At 33.2% G+C, this 18,441-nt stretch overlaps 2 protein-coding genes and 1 long non-coding RNA gene across 3 annotated transcripts in view; all 3 read left to right on the top strand.

The window, feature by feature from the left end:
- LOC144976451 (NFX1-type zinc finger-containing protein 1-like) overlaps positions 1-18,441 on the top strand; it is a 36,636-nt gene that overhangs the window by 6,632 nt on the left and 11,563 nt on the right. The gene's annotated exons all lie outside the window — the stretch shown is intronic.
- On the top strand, positions 7-5,742 carry LOC144976673 (uncharacterized). Its single transcript, XR_013646136.1, has 3 exons — positions 7-580; positions 2,433-2,477; positions 5,649-5,742. It is a non-coding gene; the product is annotated as an uncharacterized LOC144976673 (long non-coding RNA).
- Positions 17,899-18,441, top strand: part of LOC144976672 (NFX1-type zinc finger-containing protein 1-like) — an 11,143-nt gene continuing 10,600 nt past the window's right edge. Inside the window, exon 1 of the mRNA XM_078921010.1 lies at positions 17,899-18,441. This exon is cut by the window's right edge and continues 171 nt beyond it. The gene's annotated coding sequence lies outside the window, so the exon portion shown is untranslated.

Here is an 18,441-nt window from a genome sequence, read left to right as displayed (position 1 = left end):
GAGAACAAGAACGCAAGGAGCCTCGGACAGGAAATTAATTTAAAGAAAAGTCTGGAATTACTTCAAAAGATTGACATTCATAGATTTTGGAAACCATTCCCATATTTGCCCAAAGTTGATGATTCAAAACTGAAAATAAAATTTGCCTACGTTCTCAGTGTGATATTATTACTATCGAAAAGCTATCCCATAGCATCATCTAATGACAATAAAGTGAAAAAGATGGTGCGGGCTTTGTCGAAAGTGGACAAAAAAACTAAGTTCTAAACAACGTGAAGAGTACAAAATTGAACTGAGAAGGCTTTTGATCTGTTCTTATGCCAATGTGTTGACAGCGATGGCTGACCAGCACAAAGTTATTTTGTCAGACGTATCCACAAATTCTTGGAATGATATCAGAGATGAAATGGCAAAGGTGAAGCCTGACTCGGCGCTTTTACAACTCGGTTACGATATTGTTGAAACCCTGGAGAAAGATTTTGAAAGGCAATGCAGAGTTCTTGGAATACAGAATGTGATCCAAAACAAGAAAAAGATGGCCAGGACAGCTTTTGATGCCCTGGCTACAAATGATGCTGTGGTGAGTTTTGTTGATGAACAGTAGCAAGCTAAACGTCTACCCCCATTTTCACATCATATATTATTGTAATATAATGAGCGAAAACCCTTTAAACCAACTATTTTGTCATTATAGACCACGTTAAAATTATTATTAAAATTAGCGCAATTACTCACCCATATTGTTGGCTAAGAAATCTTTAAATGCGATTGTGGCCACGAATATTTATTTCAAGATCTGTTAACCCAAATTGTTATGGGCTCATTGTTATAATGAAAGTACACTAAAACCAATCCAAAATATTCTTCATTACAACTATTTCAAATCGGGCCCATAATTGAGCTCGGTTATCAGACCTGCAAATTGGTTCATCTAGGATTGTTGGGTTGAGTTTACTTATAAACGTTTATACCGAAAAAAATATCCACGACCATCATACCTCAATGTCTAAAACTTCGCATGATAAATAAAACTAGACTTATGATTCAGAGAAGTGAGTAGAGCAGACACTTATGTTGATAATAACAAGCAATGACGTGAGTTGGAAAGTGCCAGAAGACAACAGAGAAAAAAAAATTCCGACGGCGATGGGGGCTCGAACCAGCGACCTTACTGGTACGACAACTCCGCCTGGCCGGGGAGATCGTGACTCTATCCACGACGGACCCCCAAAACAGTCGCTTCAAACCTTAGTCGACTCAGGTTTGAAGCGACTTTTTGGGGGGTCGTGGATAGCTCATAAGGTAGAGTCGCTATCTCCCCGGCCAGGCTGAGTTGTCGTACCAGTAAGGTCGCTGGTTCGAGCCCCCATCATTGCTGCCAAGTTTGTATTCTCTGTTGTCTTCTGGCACTCTCCTACTAACTTTATTTCTTGTTATAATACTAGACTTGATTATAATTTTGCCACTTAGCGATTAAAATGAATAATGAACATACATGAATCAAGCAGCAACATAATAATTATAATATTAATAATATTATTATTCTTATTATTCTTATAAATAATAATAATAATAATAATAATAATAATAATAATAATAATAATAATAATAATAATAATAATAATAATAATAATAATAATAATAATAATAATGATGATGATGATGATGATGATGATGATGATGATGATGATGATGATGATGATGATGATGATGATGATGATGATGATGATGATATGATAATAATAATAATAATAATAATAATAATAATAATAATTCATCCAAAATGTAAATTCGTTTACAGACATGGCAAGCATAAAAAATGTATAGATACAATGTTAAGAACCCATGGCGACAATGTATATACATATGTTTATATTATATATATATATATATATATATATATATATATATATATATATATATATATATATATATATATATATATATATATATATATATTCAAATAAAGTGTGATCATTAATTATTATATATTAATTTCATAAATTGAAATAGATTATGTTTATGGCCCCTAATTTGAATGTGTATGTGTATGTATGAACATTTTTCCTATTATACCCCTTTCCCTAAATACTCACACGTAATGATATCAAGGTTACAGTAATAATTTGTGACGCCAGATTATCAAATGTTAATTTCATCAAAATCTGATTTTTGAAAAACGTATATTTTAAATATTTTTGAAAATGTCTTTTACTCAGAGATGACGGGTAGTATAAAATATTTCTTACAGTCTTGCGTTTTGGAATTTGAACTTTGTTCCCAACACTCACACTCGCAAGCTCGTTCAGCGGTTTGGAACACGTCCGGAATTCTAAGAGGCAGGAGTGTAAGAATCGTATATAATTTTGTCACATGGTTATCAAAGCAAGAGCTCCTATGGAATTCCAGTGTTATTTTCGTTTTATTTCCAGGCATTGTGTGAAGCAATATCAAAAGATGAATATCCGCAGTATTTGGTAAGTCGAATTCCTTTGGTATTAGCGACGTGTACATATATGCAGGACTGACATACGAACCCATATATGGGGCTAGTATAAGATAAAAGGACGCAAAATATTGTCCATTACAACAATGATTATTGTAAAGGACCCTATTTTGCGTCATTCTTTTTTTCTTTTGGAGATTTCCATTACAACAATGAGCCCATAAGGAATTGGACCATCAGACCTGCAAATGAGTGCGCGTCGGGCATTAGAAATTTAAACGTTTTGCGTTCCCAAATTACCAACGATCGCCGAACGACGTGGAAGAAAGCGAAGATCTGTCCTCAGAGTCTTAGGACAGACCTCTGTTTCTTCCACGTCGTTCGTTCGTCGATTGATGTGGGCCGCGAACGGAATCATTAACCCTTTTTAGGAAAATCGTCACATTCGCGACGATGTAACCAACAATTTTCTCATCCTGATTTCTTTAGTTCAGCATAAAATTTAAAGAATTATTTTAAAATAAAGCTTTGACATTGTCTTGTAGAAGAAGCAATTTTTATGGAATATACTTGTTGCTTTCCTGTTTGTGTAAGAAAAATCTATTTTTGTGGTGGGGGTTGATATTTCGGGGAAAATTCTGAAAATAGCTGGTAAGGAGAGGGTTAACTTGCGATTTTTGGAAATTACGACACTAAATTTTTGTGAAATGTTTGTATTTATTTCTAAAACATCTATACATTTTATTGGAAAATAGTTGGTGCTGTTTATTGTCTACAATAAACAGTCCGAAATAAAAACATGTTTAAAAGAATCTAGCGTTTAAATGTTGATCGATATTGATTGATATGACCATCAGAATTTTATTTTAAATAACTCTCAAACCTGGGATTTCATTCTTTGAAGTTCCAGGTTTTAAAAAAATAATTCGATATTTATAGGGCCGGTTTTCTGGGCAAAATATTAAATTGTGTTTTCCGGAGAAAGACGAATTTATTTATTGCACATGTGAACCTTCGCCTCAAAACGGTATTATGTCGGGGTGATTAAGGTGTTGTGAAGTCAAATTAAAACTAAACTGGTCAAAAATTTGACTGATTGCTAATTAGCACAATAAAATATAACATTTATTCTCCACAATAAAGCATAAAAACCCAACGCAACTCTGATATTTCTGGCTATAAATTCAATTTCAAGCATATTCATCATCCCGACATAATACCGTTTTGAGGCGAGGGGTAACATATCTGTTTTACACGTTTTAAGTGTGACTCACTATACGTGTTGTTAACGTTGTGCTAATGAATAACATTTTGTGATACGTTTTTGAGAATATGTCCATAACACAGTCCGCGCGGTTTTACTTTTTTTTTGGTTGCAATTTTAATCCCAAAAATTGGCATTAAAATTGATAAATTAGGCAACATAATGTTAAAATTTGAACCAAAAATGGCAAAATTTGCAGTTGTTTTATAACACAGAGACCTACAACAAATTTAAATGTTCAGAATGGGCACATTGATTTCATAGACCCTCAATTACAACAAAGAGTCGATAACAAGTAAAACTATCAGGTATAGAAGTAACAACATTTCGGACTCGCGGATTCAATCTGAATATTGCATCAGAAATTAACTTGAAGCCCTCAATGATGAAAAACAAATTGTTCAAAGTAAGTGAATGTAAAAAGGCCATTTTTTCTTGAAAAGGCAGATTGCCGAGAAAAAATGGAACAATATTTGAAATTAAACTGAAATTCTTAGCTACTTGTACATCTAAAGTTGAGACCCGTATTTAAGATTAGTCAACCGATGTGCACTTATTTTCAGGTCTAATAACCCAATTCTTTATGGGCCCATTGTTGTAATGGAAATCTTTAAAAAATGAAGCAAAATATTGTCAATTGCTACTATGTTAAACTAGGCCCATAAGAGGATTCGGATGTCAAACCTGCATGTAACTACACGTTGCCCAAGTCATTAAAAAATGAACAAAGAAACAAAAAGAAATTATAGGCTGTTTGTTAATAAAACGTTTGTGTTTAACATTGTTTTACAATAATTTATTCTATACAACATATCCGTAAGTTTTTTATATAATCAAATAAAAACTCGGTAGGATAAAAATCACATTTAACACGTCAAATTATATCAAATAACGTAAAAAAAAAAACGTAAAATAACATCAAATATCGTCAAATGACGTCAAATAACGTCAAATAACGTCAAATAATGTAAAATAACATAAACAAACGACGTGTTTCCCTTTTTGGTTGGCTCTGATTGGATAAGAGAGAGAGAGAGAGAGAGAGAGAGAGAGAGAGAGAGAGAGAGAGAGAGAGAGAGAGGGATAGAGGGAGAAAGAGAGAGAGAGAGAGAGAGAGAGAGAGAGAGAGAGAGAGAGAGGGAGAGAGAACAAAATATCTTTAGACAAGAATATAAAATGTTATCATTCTGAAACCAGAAGTTCAATTACGCAAGGTATGTATCTAGTCCTTCACACGCAAAGGAATCAAGATCAGTCCCGGGTGAAGTCGAATTTTTCTCCGCCCCTGTCCATCAATCAGTTAATGGGTAGCTGGGTCTGTTAGGTCTGGCAAACGTACTTTGCAATAGATTAGCGTCCTATCAAAAGGGTAGAAAACAATTCTTAATGTCTGTTTCGCGATATACAAACTGGGATAAACTCCAGCTCCATGGGATTTCCGGTTTAAGGTAAAAATCTGGAATGGCGTATTTGAAACAATGCCATTGAAAGCAGGTAAAACACTCACGAAAATAATCGATCGAACTCGAGGTCTTTTTGACTATTATTGTAATGATTACTCATCAGGTGACTTGAAAGCGAGAAGCTCATTTATGACTCATGTTATTTTCAGGGAAAGGTCGGCCTACTTACTTGAAACTATCTGCGGCTATGTGGTCTTGTGGTATGACACTCGCTTTCGAATCAGAAGGTCCTGGGTTCGAGCCTCGCTCGGCGCATAGTTGAGTCCTTGGAAAAGGCTCTTTACTCACATTCTCTCATCGTACTCAAGTGTAAAATGACCGTTAACAGCTTTGTATTTGTCCGAAAGAAGTAATATCACCTAACAGGAGTTATGTCCCGTCCTATATGTTAAAAGTTGACCCCATGTAAAGTGCTTTGAGCACATTTAGTGGATATTGCGCTATATAAAAGATCATTTTTCTCTTTTTTAAAAAGTAAACATCAGACTAAAAGTGCCATGAGCAAGACGATTGAGAGACCATCTCGAGATGAACTCTAGATCATGAAGGTGGACAGAGACCATCTGGAGATGAAATCTTGAACAGAGGTGGACAAAGGCCATCTGGAGATGAACTTTTGAGCATGAAGGTGGACAGAGAACTTGAGGATTTGCACTGTTGATCAAAACGGGAGACAGGGAACTTGAGGAGATGAAGTTTTGAACAAGAAGGTAGACCTAGAATCAAGGAAATGAACTCTTGAATGAGATGTAGTATGAGAAACAGAGAGGATAGAAACTATTGAAAGAGATGAGAGACAGAGAACTTAACAATAACTTGCTTATTTATTTATGTATTTATTTATTCATTTATTTATAGATTTATTTGTATATATATTTATTTATTTATATAATATTTTATTTATTTATTTATTTATAGATTAATTAATGCATTTATTCTTACTGAATACTTACTGGATTATTGATTTATTTATGTTCTTATTATTTTCAAATTTTGTTTATCTATTTTTCTATTACGCTCTACTATTTAAATAATTAATATTATCAATTTTTCACGACACCATTACTTATAATTATTGTATTTCTATTATATTCTATTATATGCATGCAGTTTATCGATATATAATACAATCGTTTATATTAATATATTCTATCTCTTAAACTTCGGACTAGAAGACGTTCTTATGGTCTGTATTTATCGCGTGGAGTGGTATACAGTTTCTTGGTGCGAATTTCCTGGGGTGTGAATAACAAAATATCTAAAAAGTCGAAGATCGACAAATTTTAAAACACTGCCAGAAAATGTAAATATGTCCCTCAATTTTAGACTTTGATCAGATTTATCTGAAATCATGTAATGAAAAAAATTAACACTGCCAGAAAATGTAAATATTTCCCTCAATTTTAGACTTTGATCAGATTTATCTGAAATCATGTAATGAAAAAAAATTAACACTGCCAGAAAATGTAAATATTTCCCTCAATTTTAGAATTTGATCAGATTTATCTGAAATCATGTAATGAAAAAAAATCAACACTGCCAGAAAATGTAAATATTTCCCTCAATTTTAGACTTTGATCAGATTTATCTGAAATCATGTAATGAAAAAAAATCAACACTGCCAGAAAATGTAAATATTTCCCTCAATTTTAGACTTTGATCAGATTTATCTGAAATCATGTAATGAAAAAAAAATTAACACTGCCAGAAAATGTAAATATTTCCCTCAATTTTAGACTTTGATCAGATTTATCTGAAATCATGTAATGAAAAAAATTAACACTGCCCGAAAATGTAAATATTTCCCTCAATTTTAGACTTTGATCAGATTTATCTGAAATCATGTAATGAAAAAAACTAACACTGCCAGAAAATGTAAATATTTCCCTCAATTTTAGACTTTGATCAGATTTATCTGAAATCATGTAATGAAAAAAATTAACACAAAGTCATTAGAGAGGAATCTTATCCAAAACAAGAGACTCAATTCAGCCAAAGAAGCGGTTTAATTTGCTCTGTGTCACAAAGAAACGAAAACATTTTAATTCTTTCCTCCCAACGACTGTGAGAAAATCTAAATATGCACTGGAACTCACTCAGACTTATCTATAGTCCAGTAATGAGAGATTTAATGTTGACATCCATTGGGTTATAATCATTGGTAGTATTAACATAATCATGTAGATAGTCACTTATATCCACTTGCTGCTCCACTGTACTTTTCAAGAATTTTGATATTGTTTGCTAATCTTTAAAAAAAATTCGCTTTACATTGATTTTTCTTTTATATATTATAATAACGGATTGTTTTTATGATACATAATTATAATTGATGATATATATTGTATATATTACCGAATTGTGTGGTGATACATAATTATAATTGATGATATTTATTGTATATATTACTGAATTGTGTGGTGATACAGAATTATAATTGATGATATTTATTGTATATATTACCAAATTGTGTGGTGGTACAGAATTATAATTGATGATATTTATTGTATATATCAACGAATTGTGTGGTGATACATAATTATAATTGATGATATTTATTGTATATATTACCGAATTGTGTGGTGATACAGAATTATAATTGATGATATTTATTGTATATATTACCGAATTGTGTGGTGATACAGAATTATAATTGATGATATTTATTGTATATATTACCGAATTGTGTGGTGGTACCGAATCATAATTGATATTTATTTTATATATTACCAAATATTGTTGTGATACAGAACTATAAGTTCCATTCAAGTATGAATCAAGTATATCATATCTTATCTTATCTTCAATTTTATCATTTACATTTTAAGGAATCTTCGGGAAATTGGGACCGTTTATAATTGTACTCGAATAGGAGTGAGCAGTTCGAGTGATTAACTTAGTAACTGTGGATACATTTGAAATCAGTCTTAATTTCAATGCATCAAAACATTCTGTTCCCTGTTATATTAAATTGCAAAGATTTCTGTGTGCATTGGGAAGTAAATTTGTTATGAGATCATATTAATATAAGATCCATACTTTCCTAATCATTTTCATTATATTTGTTCGAGCAATGTGAACGACTAAAGATTTTCCATTTTGTAGACAATAAAGATGTATTGCTATTACTATCACTACTATTATTTGTATTTTACTTTTATTTATTTCATGTTCTACATTTTATGATAAAGGCAACCAACATAGAATCAAACTGCATAAAACTGAACATACACGGTTATAATAATCATTGGTAGTATTAACATAATCATGTAGATAGTCACTTATATCCACTTGTTGTTCCACTGTACTTTTCAAGAATTATTGATATTGTTTGCTAACGTATTGGTGATATTAAAAAATACATTTATCTTTTTATTTTCTATATAGTTGAATACTTTAAAATACATTGGTTACCTTTTCATCATGTACATTGAGGTTCAAGCTATATGGTCTTGTGGTATGACATTAGCTTTCGGACAAAGTATACCCACCAACACACACACACACACACACACACACACACACATATATATATATATATATATATATATATATATATATAATATATTTTATATATATATATATATATATATATATATATATATATATATATATATATATATATATATATATATTATAATTTATATTTTAAAAAATTATAACCAACGATTTTCCCACCGATATTTATTATATGTTGGATTTTATTCTTTCACCTCATACCTGTTACCATACCATATCGCAATACCAAAGAAAATTACAATACTTATAAGCGAGTTACAGATTAGGATCATTGACTTTTCTCTAATTTCAAAACATCTAAATTGTCAATATACAATCCGAGGTATTTAAATTCATATACTACTTTTAGCTCCTCTTTTTTATGTTTAGTTTCATATGTTAATTTTGTTCTTGAAGTACAACGTCCAAATCTGTTCTTTAGTCTTTTTGATATTTTAGTGAAGCATATTAACAGAGCACCATTTAGTGAATAAATCAACTATCCTAAAGTTTTATGGTTTGATTGAGAGAATATAGCGAGAACTAATCACACTGACCCTTGGTCACAAAGAATCGATTTTAATATATATATATATATATAATATATATATATATATATATAATCTGTAACTCGCTTATAAGTATTGTAATTTTCTTTGGTATTGCGATATGGTATGGTAACAGGTATGAGGTGAAAGAATAAAATCCAACATATAATAAATATCGGTGGGAAAATCGTTGGTTATAATTTTTTTTAATGAGCATCTGAACTCCACCAGAAAAGTAAGTATCCTCAGAATAGCAATTTCTATACTTACTCAAATATCCCACCCCCTACATGATTTATTTAAGTTGTTACCATCTGGTAGACGTTTCGAAGGCATTAAAACTAGAACTAACAGATACAAAAACTGTTTTATACCCAGAGCAGTAAGAGTACTAAATGACAAGAAGTAATGCATTAAAACTAGAACAGATACAAAAACTCTTTTATACCCACAGCAGTAAGAGTACTAAATGACAAGAAGTAATGCATTAAAACTAGAACAGATACAAAAACTGTTTTATACCCACAGCAGTAGGAGTACTAAATGACAAGAAGTAATGCTTACAATAGCATATCTGTTATTAGACATTGCCTGGTTATCGTATATTGATTATGTTTTTCTAATGAAAGTTTGAATCGTCATTGTACCTGTCGCTCTCTCCCTTTCTCTCTCTCTCTCATCTTCTCTCTCTCTCTCTCACACACTCTCTCTCATCCTCTCCTCTCTCTCTCCCTTTCTCTCTCTCTCTCTCTCTCATCCTCTCTCCCCCTCTCTCCCTCTCTCTTTCTCTCTCTCTCTCTCACACACACACTCTCTCTATCTATCTATCTATCTATCTATCTATCTATCTATCTATCTATCTATCTATCTATCTATCTATCTATCTATCTATCTATCTATCTATCTATCTATCTATCTATCTGTCTATCTATCTATCTATCTATCTATCTATCTATCTATCTATCTATCTATCTATCTATCTATCTATCTATCTATCTATCTATCTATCTATCTATCTATCTATTTTTCTTGGGATCATCCTCCACAGATTACCTCCCTTTGTTGATATTGTACATCTCCTTTCCCCTTCATCTAATTGTTCATCCTCTTCCTCATAATCACATTACATTATGTACATTCATTAATCAAGCTTCTAAAGAAATCATCCTGAATCAATCACTATAAGGTCAGTTTTTAGAATATCGAACTACTCATCCTTTCCGTTTCTTGGCTACTCCTATTCACTGCTGATAATAATAATCATTAAATATTTTTTTGGACCCAGAATTCACAATCACTCTCTAAAAAGGTAGATCTTGCCATATAATGCCCCTGCTGTTATTTTTGGCCCCCACTAGCGTTGCCTGAAGATTCCATATGATTGTCCTTTCAGTATAGTTGTCCTTGATATATATATATATATATATATATCAAGGACAACTATACTGAAAGGACAATCATATGGAATCATATATATAACAAATCACGTCCATGAACATCAGACCCACAAGAGGCAAAAGTTCATGTGAGGAAAAACATTCAAAGTACTGGTTCATTCAATATAGTCAATGGAGTAGCATCAAATTCATAGTTCCATTCCATTCCATATTCATAGAGTTAATTAATAAAGTAACATATCAGATCAATATATATTCAGAGTACAATAGTCTGATTTTTAATAAGGGGCGCGTCTTTTTCTTCTTTTTCTCAGCTAGCTGTTCACGATGTACAGCTGCAAAAATTTGTATGAAACTCTGGATCATTTTGTCTTAATAAAAATGTTTTATCACGACTTAAAAAAAAAACAAACAATAGGAAAGTATTTCGCTTATTACTGCTATATCAAAATCGATAACGGGTGAGGATCTGAACTCAAAAATGATTTATAGTGTCGAAATTGTGATTTTCCGCTTATCCATTTTGAAAGAATTTCTTAAAATGGAATGTTCAGTTAATTGAAACTTATATGATGTTCGTACAGAATCTGAATATTAAGGAACGACAGACAAGTTTACATTTTATAACAATCAATATACGTGTTTGATGAATACAAATAAAAGTGAACATTAAGCCCTTCCAACATTATTTTGAGTTCAAAGTTTTGAGAAATAGCTTGGTATTTATGCTAAAGAGGATTACATAAATTTAATGTAGACCAGTCAAAAGTAGAAATTCATCAATTTATGATACTGTGTTTCCACAAAATGTGCATGTGTTCAACAACAACGTAACAACAATAACATGCAGAACTCAGAGTTGATTGTGAAATTCCAATTCCATAGCTGTCCTCTTTAATGGCTTATCGATAGATACAAGTAGACTTCTTTTCGCAGCTTTACGAGAAAGGAACCGATAGAAATTCCGTATCATATCGTATTGTTTAAGAGCTTATAGGTTTAAAAGAAAACTTTAAATGCTGTGTGAATCGGTCATGCATAGATACAATTTTTCAAAGTTAAATATAAACATTCAATGTTAATTTGACAATTTTGAGTATTTAATCACTAGTTCAAATAAGCTAAAACTAGAGATTCATATCAGTCTTCGGTAATTGCGACGTGATATAAATAAAAAGCAATAAACTATAAAGTCAAAATTGGATGCAAACTACATAAGTTGTTACTTTATGTTAATGTGTTTTGCTTTTATTCGGAAAATAGTAATTTTTGTAATAATATGATGTGAACTCATAACCACTAGCCGGAACTACTGTGTCACAAGATGTTTTTGAAAAACGATGAAGTCATCTCTTACTTTGTGGTGCGAAACTGTTTAAATATTTAGCAGTGTAAGATCTCTAATTGTATGACAGCGGTTTTAAAGTGGCTTTTTATAGGTCGTGAAGAAAAAATCTTTTTTTTTTGTGATATGGCATCACAATTCAATACGGGCCAAAGTCTTTATTCAGTCAAGAGAAATTGATTCGGAGGTTGACACAAAGTTTTGCAACTTTTGATAGGGGGACATCTTAGAAAAATTAGAAAAACATGCGCCATTCATAAAACATCTGCCTACTATAGTTCATTCCTTACAGTACAGTCAATGAGTAGCATCAGAATCAGATCCATAGTCATAGAGTTGTTTAATAGTCTCATCTTAGATCAATGAGACAAAACTATATATTCAAACTACTAGTTCATTCCTTTCATCAATGGAGTAGATCAGATCCATAATTCCTTTCCATAGTCACAGAGATAATAGTAATAGAGTGAGTGAGTGTAACTGTAACTGTAACAACAGTAACAACATCTCAGATCAATGAGGCATAACTATATATTAAGAGTCTTAGTTACTAGTCCCATACGATTGACAGTCATATCAGCAACACAGATACATGTAATGGGCATAACTATATATTCAGAGTCAGAGTCCAAGTTCCATCATATATGAATATGATATATATGATATGGTAATATCAGACCCACTAACTAGCAACTTCTAGGTAGGGTCTAGTAAGAAATAGAAAGGACTGTTCAAGATATAAGATAAAGTTGTGAAGTTGACGTGACGAGCAAAGGGGGCCCCCTGGACTTATACACTACTAAAACAATAAAGTCAATATTTGTCAGTTAACCATATAGAAAAAAAATATAAATATAAAGCCGCAGGCCATAATTCATAATAAAATAAGGAACAGTAATCCGATTCGGATTCCGAATCAGGCGGAGTCTGATTCTGATTATCTGTGCGACTCGACAGAACAAGCACGACAATGGGCCCAACTATCGTCTGCAGGAACTACAGTTGATAATTCTAAACATGTCTTAAATAATTATTACGCAATTATTATTGGTACTTACCACTTTTCAAAGATTCTGGTTCGATAAATTAGCCATAATTATTAAAAGGTTTTGAAATCAGATTCGTACTTTCGATTTCAAAAAAGATAACAAACCCAATCACTCAGTTTGTAAGAGGGCGTCATAGAAAAATAGTTCATACTTTCCTGTGAAATTTTTTATAGTTCACTACTTTTTATATATTTTCATATCATTCAAGACATAAGAAATATTATTTAAAACTTATGGTCGCCAATTAACCAATTTATTATAAAGTACCGAAATTATAAGAACAGAATCAATTATTGCGCATTCAAGGAAATTGTACCAAGGCAGAAAAGCGGTAGTTTTGCTTGAAATCGTTATCCAACCAATGGCCCCCACTAGCGGGGGCTGAAAATCCAAGGGGAGCCTCCTTTCTAAAGCCCTCCTTGATATATAATATATATATATTATATATATCTTCTCTCTATCGGCCCCTCTCTCTCTATCTCTCACTCTCTCTCTCTCTCTTATTTATATATATATATATATATATATATATATATATATATATATATATATATATATATATATATATATACAAACTTCTTAACGTTTGTTATCATGGTGATATGATTTTTAGATAGGTTACACGAAGCCTATTTAAGTGTGATTCTGTAAATGTGTTTGTGCGTGTGTGTGGTTTTGAACTTTTTGTTTCATTTATGTCTATTTGCGTATATTTTGTATATGCTGTAACTAAATGAAAAATTTCCTTCATGGACAATAAAGAATTTATTATTATTATTATTATTATTATTATTATTATTATTATTATTATTATTATTATTATTATTATTATTATTATTATTATTATTATTATTATTATTGCACACACTTTTTTGTATGGTGCGAATTTCTACATTGTGGGTATAGCTAGTAGTATTTTGCTTAAACACATAACTTCGTCCGAATTTCCGATTTTTGGAGTGTTGCTCAGACAGACAAAGGGAGGGGGAGGGGGGGGGGTGGGTGGGGGGCTGTGTTCATGTTCCCTTCAATTACAAGTTTAAGGTATCATTTGCTGCTATACCTTTAGGCATAATTCACACAACATCTGCCAGCCGGATAGAACGTACCAACATACAACACTATGTGAAAACATGAACGTTTATACTTTGATATAATTTTGTCAGAACTAATCACCGAACTGGCTGTCAAAGTAAAAAAAAAAAAAAAACGACAAAGAGCTGAATGACGTCAAGTTGAATCCTGCTGTACGTAGCCTTCCTGCCCCATTTGATGCTATGATTTTAGGTTAAAAAAACACCTATTATACCAGCCAGATGAATCACACCATCATACAAAACTGTGTGTAACCTCCAACGATTGTAGAGTATGAGAAAAGAAACAATCACCCAACTGGCTGACTAAAAACCATTATATTATAAAGACCTTGGTAAAATAAACCTCATTTAACCCTCTCCTTACCGCCAATAGGAAAATCGTCACATTCGTTACGATTCAACCAACAGTTTTCTCATTCTAATTTCTCTTGTACATCACAGCATGTAAAGAAATGCTTTGACGACAGCTATAAATACGAAACACTGTGTTGTAGACATCATTTTGCATGCTGAACAACATTCTGTATAGAACACACTTGTTACTTTTTTGTTTGATAAGGAAAAGTCTATTTTTATGATGGGTGGGTGTGAATTTTCGGGGGAAATTCCAAAAATGGATGGTAAGGAGAGAGTTTAAAATGTATTCTATTTCCATCATCACCCCCCCCCCCCCCCCCTCCCCACCGGCCGTCCCATCTTGTCGTAAATCATTATGTACAATACAATGCATTATGTGCGGCTATATTGCCTAGTGGTATGATACTGGCTTTCGGATCGGAAGATCCTGGGTACGATCTCGCTCGGCGCATAGTTGAGTCCTTGGAAAAGGCCCTTTACTCACATTCTCTCACAGTACTCAGGTGTAAAATGAGTACCTGGCCGTTAACAGCGTTTTCTCTGTCCGAAAAAAGATATCGCCTAACAGGCGTCATGTCACGTCCTTCATGTTAAGTGTTGCTTTTGGTCAGGGATCCCTTGTAAAGCGCGTTGAGCACGTTTAGTGGATATTATCTATTGGGAATGAGATTAGCGGAAGAGTAGCGTCCCTGAAGCGAGGACGAGAGACGCATGCGCACCAGCAACATGACGTTCTCTCTCTAATAACTTTTCCGCCGGTGACGTCACAGACTATGGGTGACGTCCAATCAAGGGACGCTACTCTTCCGCTAATCTCATTCCCTATATAAAAGCTCAAGATTTGTTTCATGTTTCTTGCACCCGCCCTCTAATTCGTTGGATCTGCAAAGATTAAAAAAATAAAATTTGAGGGCAAGTACGAGTCATTTAACGAGTAGTCCTTCAGAGCCGTTGGGCCCATGGAGCCGGCGTTTATCCCGGTTTCTGTAGTGGACAATAGCAATTGCTTATTATTGATTTAGCTTATAGCATATGGGTTTAATGAGTTCACAGTAGTTGTTTATCAGTTAAACTTGGTCATTATATTGAGTAGTCAAGGACAGTTTTACGTTCCAAAGTTAAAGGATTGGTCATTATATTGAGTACTAGAAAATTACTTTCTTTGATCGGTGTTACTTGGTATTTGGGGATAATAGCATCAAATTATAGTTGGAATTTATTATTTGGGCGTACAGATTATTTGGGCGTACTGAACGTAAAACTGACGTTTACCAAAAGTAATATTATATCATGAAAGGCGGGGTTTAACATCAATATGTAGGAATTGACGTTTCGGGTTTGAATATGATCTGGTCTTACTCTTAGGGATTGGATTGTAGACTGACAGGGAACTGACGAAACTAGTAAGAGGTGTGGCTTGAAAGAACTTACAATAGGGGAAAAATAGTGTTGTTAGATTATTCTATATTTATTCTACCTTTTGATTCGATTCTGCAATTTACATTGCAATGAGCTTAACTTTCCTAAGCTCTAACATCTTACTAAGAATCCTTATTTTACGGACTTAGAAATATTCCACGTATATTGAAAATGGTTACATAGGCAAAATGACTTTACATTTGGACTGATTTTACGGATTTGGAATTCATGAAACTGATTGAATTATGACCATGCTATTTGATTTGGATATGGAATTTATCACAACAAATAAAGTTGTAAGAAATGAAACTTGGAATCTGGACTTTTATTTGAATGTCTTGATGTTGTACATTCAATTATCACCATCGGCCCTTGAATTCTTACGTCATTATTAACGTCTACAACACAACGCAAAGGATAATATTACTATCTACCAAAAAATCACTATACGATCATCAGCCATTACATATATGTGTGCAACTATCCCACAACTATCCTTTGGATAGGACCCTCGCCTGTCGCAAGGTACTTTCTGTCAAATCTAACATACTCAGCTACCCATTCATTGTTGGGTGGACAGGAGAATCAGCAAAAGAAATCTCGACTGCACCCGGACTCGATCTTTGTCCCTTTGCGTGTGAAGCGAATGCTCTATCAACTAAGCTACGGGGCCCTCGTCGTTTAACGAAACAATACCAAAAAAAAGACGTTTTGATCATTTCTAGGTGCCCTAATTTGCAGGTCTGATAGCCGAGCACAATTGGATTCAATAGTCTGATGTAACGTCCGCCCAGCAACCAGCAGCTTGGTCCTAAACAAAGAAAATCGGTAATTTTTATTCTTCATGCTGGCTAGAACTTATTCACATGTCATGTGATCAGAATGTATAAAAGTCAAACCATGATCATATTTATAATGTTTTTCTTCTCTGGATACACTTTTATGCTCGTCGGAGAAATATTTCATACTGGCATCCGCCTTGTTCCGATAGTTTAGAACCAGTTGCTAAGTTACTATGCGTCATTGCGAGGGAAGTGACGTCACGACTGTTGAAGCCTATTATGAGCCTGGTTTAACATTGTTGTCATGGAGACATCAGACCTGCAAAGAAGTCACGTCGGGCTATCGGCTTTTCTCAGAGGACAGGCAAAACAAACAGAAAGAATGAGGAAAAAAAACCCATTTAATTTATTTATTTATATGTGTTAACTATTTCTATTTACTTTTTTCTTCTTATTTTATAATTTATTTTAATATCTTTATAATTTTTTTTACTTATCCATTTCTGCGTCTTAGTCTTTTCACCGATGAAGGCCGAGGGCCGAAACGCCTTTTTATAAATTGTTTGTTTCATTATAATATTTTGGGTCCGAATACTTCTCTATTGCCTTAACGTTTTGACAAGTTCAATTTGCCACACCTTAAGCTATTATTATCACACTCGATTTGCTAGTTGCAGGGCCTTCTGCTAGTTGCTATCGTTTCGTTTCCAAGAATTCGTCACTGCTATGCTTCGGATTCCGCGAATAATATCGATAGTCGATTAGGACTACACAGCGCACAGCGTGTCAGTCTTGGTGGGACTACTGACTACACGTTTCTGTCAGGGTCGCGAACAAGAGTTGCCAGTTTAGCGCTGTCATGGCCAATTTCCATAAACGTAGGCTGCTTGCCCTTGAAACTTGAAACACTGCGTTTGGCAATTTGGCTTTGTTTTTGAATTGGTTGTAATTTTTCAGGTGGATTTCGATAGCTCAGTTGGTAGAGCGCTCGCGTTATTGGCAAAGAGCTCAATAAGATCGAACCCGGGTGAGGTCGAGATTTTTCTGACCCCCCCCCCCCCCCCATCAAACCAGCGTGAATGGGTATCTGGTTCTGTATGATTTGGCGGAAAGTGCTTTGCGATAGACAGGAGAAAGCGCTCTGTCCAAAGGATAGCAAGCAATTGCTGTTTTCTGTTTCACGCTATGGAAACCGGGATAATCCCGGGCTCCGTGGGCCTAATGCCTCTGAAGGGCAAATACGCAAAATGGCAACACACTCGATAAATTTTAAATCTATTCTGACTAACAAGACTGAAATTTTTATTGTTGAGTAATAAGATGTTTGTATTACATTGGACAACATGGGTGATTCATGTTGACATCAGACAGACATTCTGTTCAATGAATTACACACCATAATATTCCTTCATAAAATGCCTAGATGTCGAGATCTGATGACGCCATTGCAAAAAAGATTATAGAGGGCCATTCTTTTATTTTTAAAATATATATAAAAAGATTTATATCTAACATTTTACATTGTGTTTTTTTTTTTGTGAAAAAAAAACAAACAATTAAAAAAAAAAAGATCATTAAACAACCCCCACCCCCCCAAAAAAAAAATAAAAAAGAATAATAAAAAAAAAAAAAAAAAAAAAAATAAAACCAAAAAAAAAAAAAAAAAAAAAAAAAAAAAAAAAAAAAAAAAAATCCAAAAAACCCCAAACTAACTTGGCATTTTTTTTTTAAAGAACACATTTGGCATTTTTTCTCCGACTTATTTGGCGTCTTGTA

This window comes from Berghia stephanieae, chromosome 7 (genome assembly GCF_034508935.2).
Source record: "Berghia stephanieae isolate SIO BIC M18660-M18661 chromosome 7, UCSD_Bste_1.3, whole genome shotgun sequence".
Classification (NCBI taxonomy): domain Eukaryota; kingdom Metazoa; phylum Mollusca; class Gastropoda; order Nudibranchia; family Aeolidiidae; genus Berghia; species Berghia stephanieae.
The sequence above is the reverse complement of the archived record's forward strand: the minus strand, read 5'-3'. Positions and strand labels throughout refer to the sequence as shown.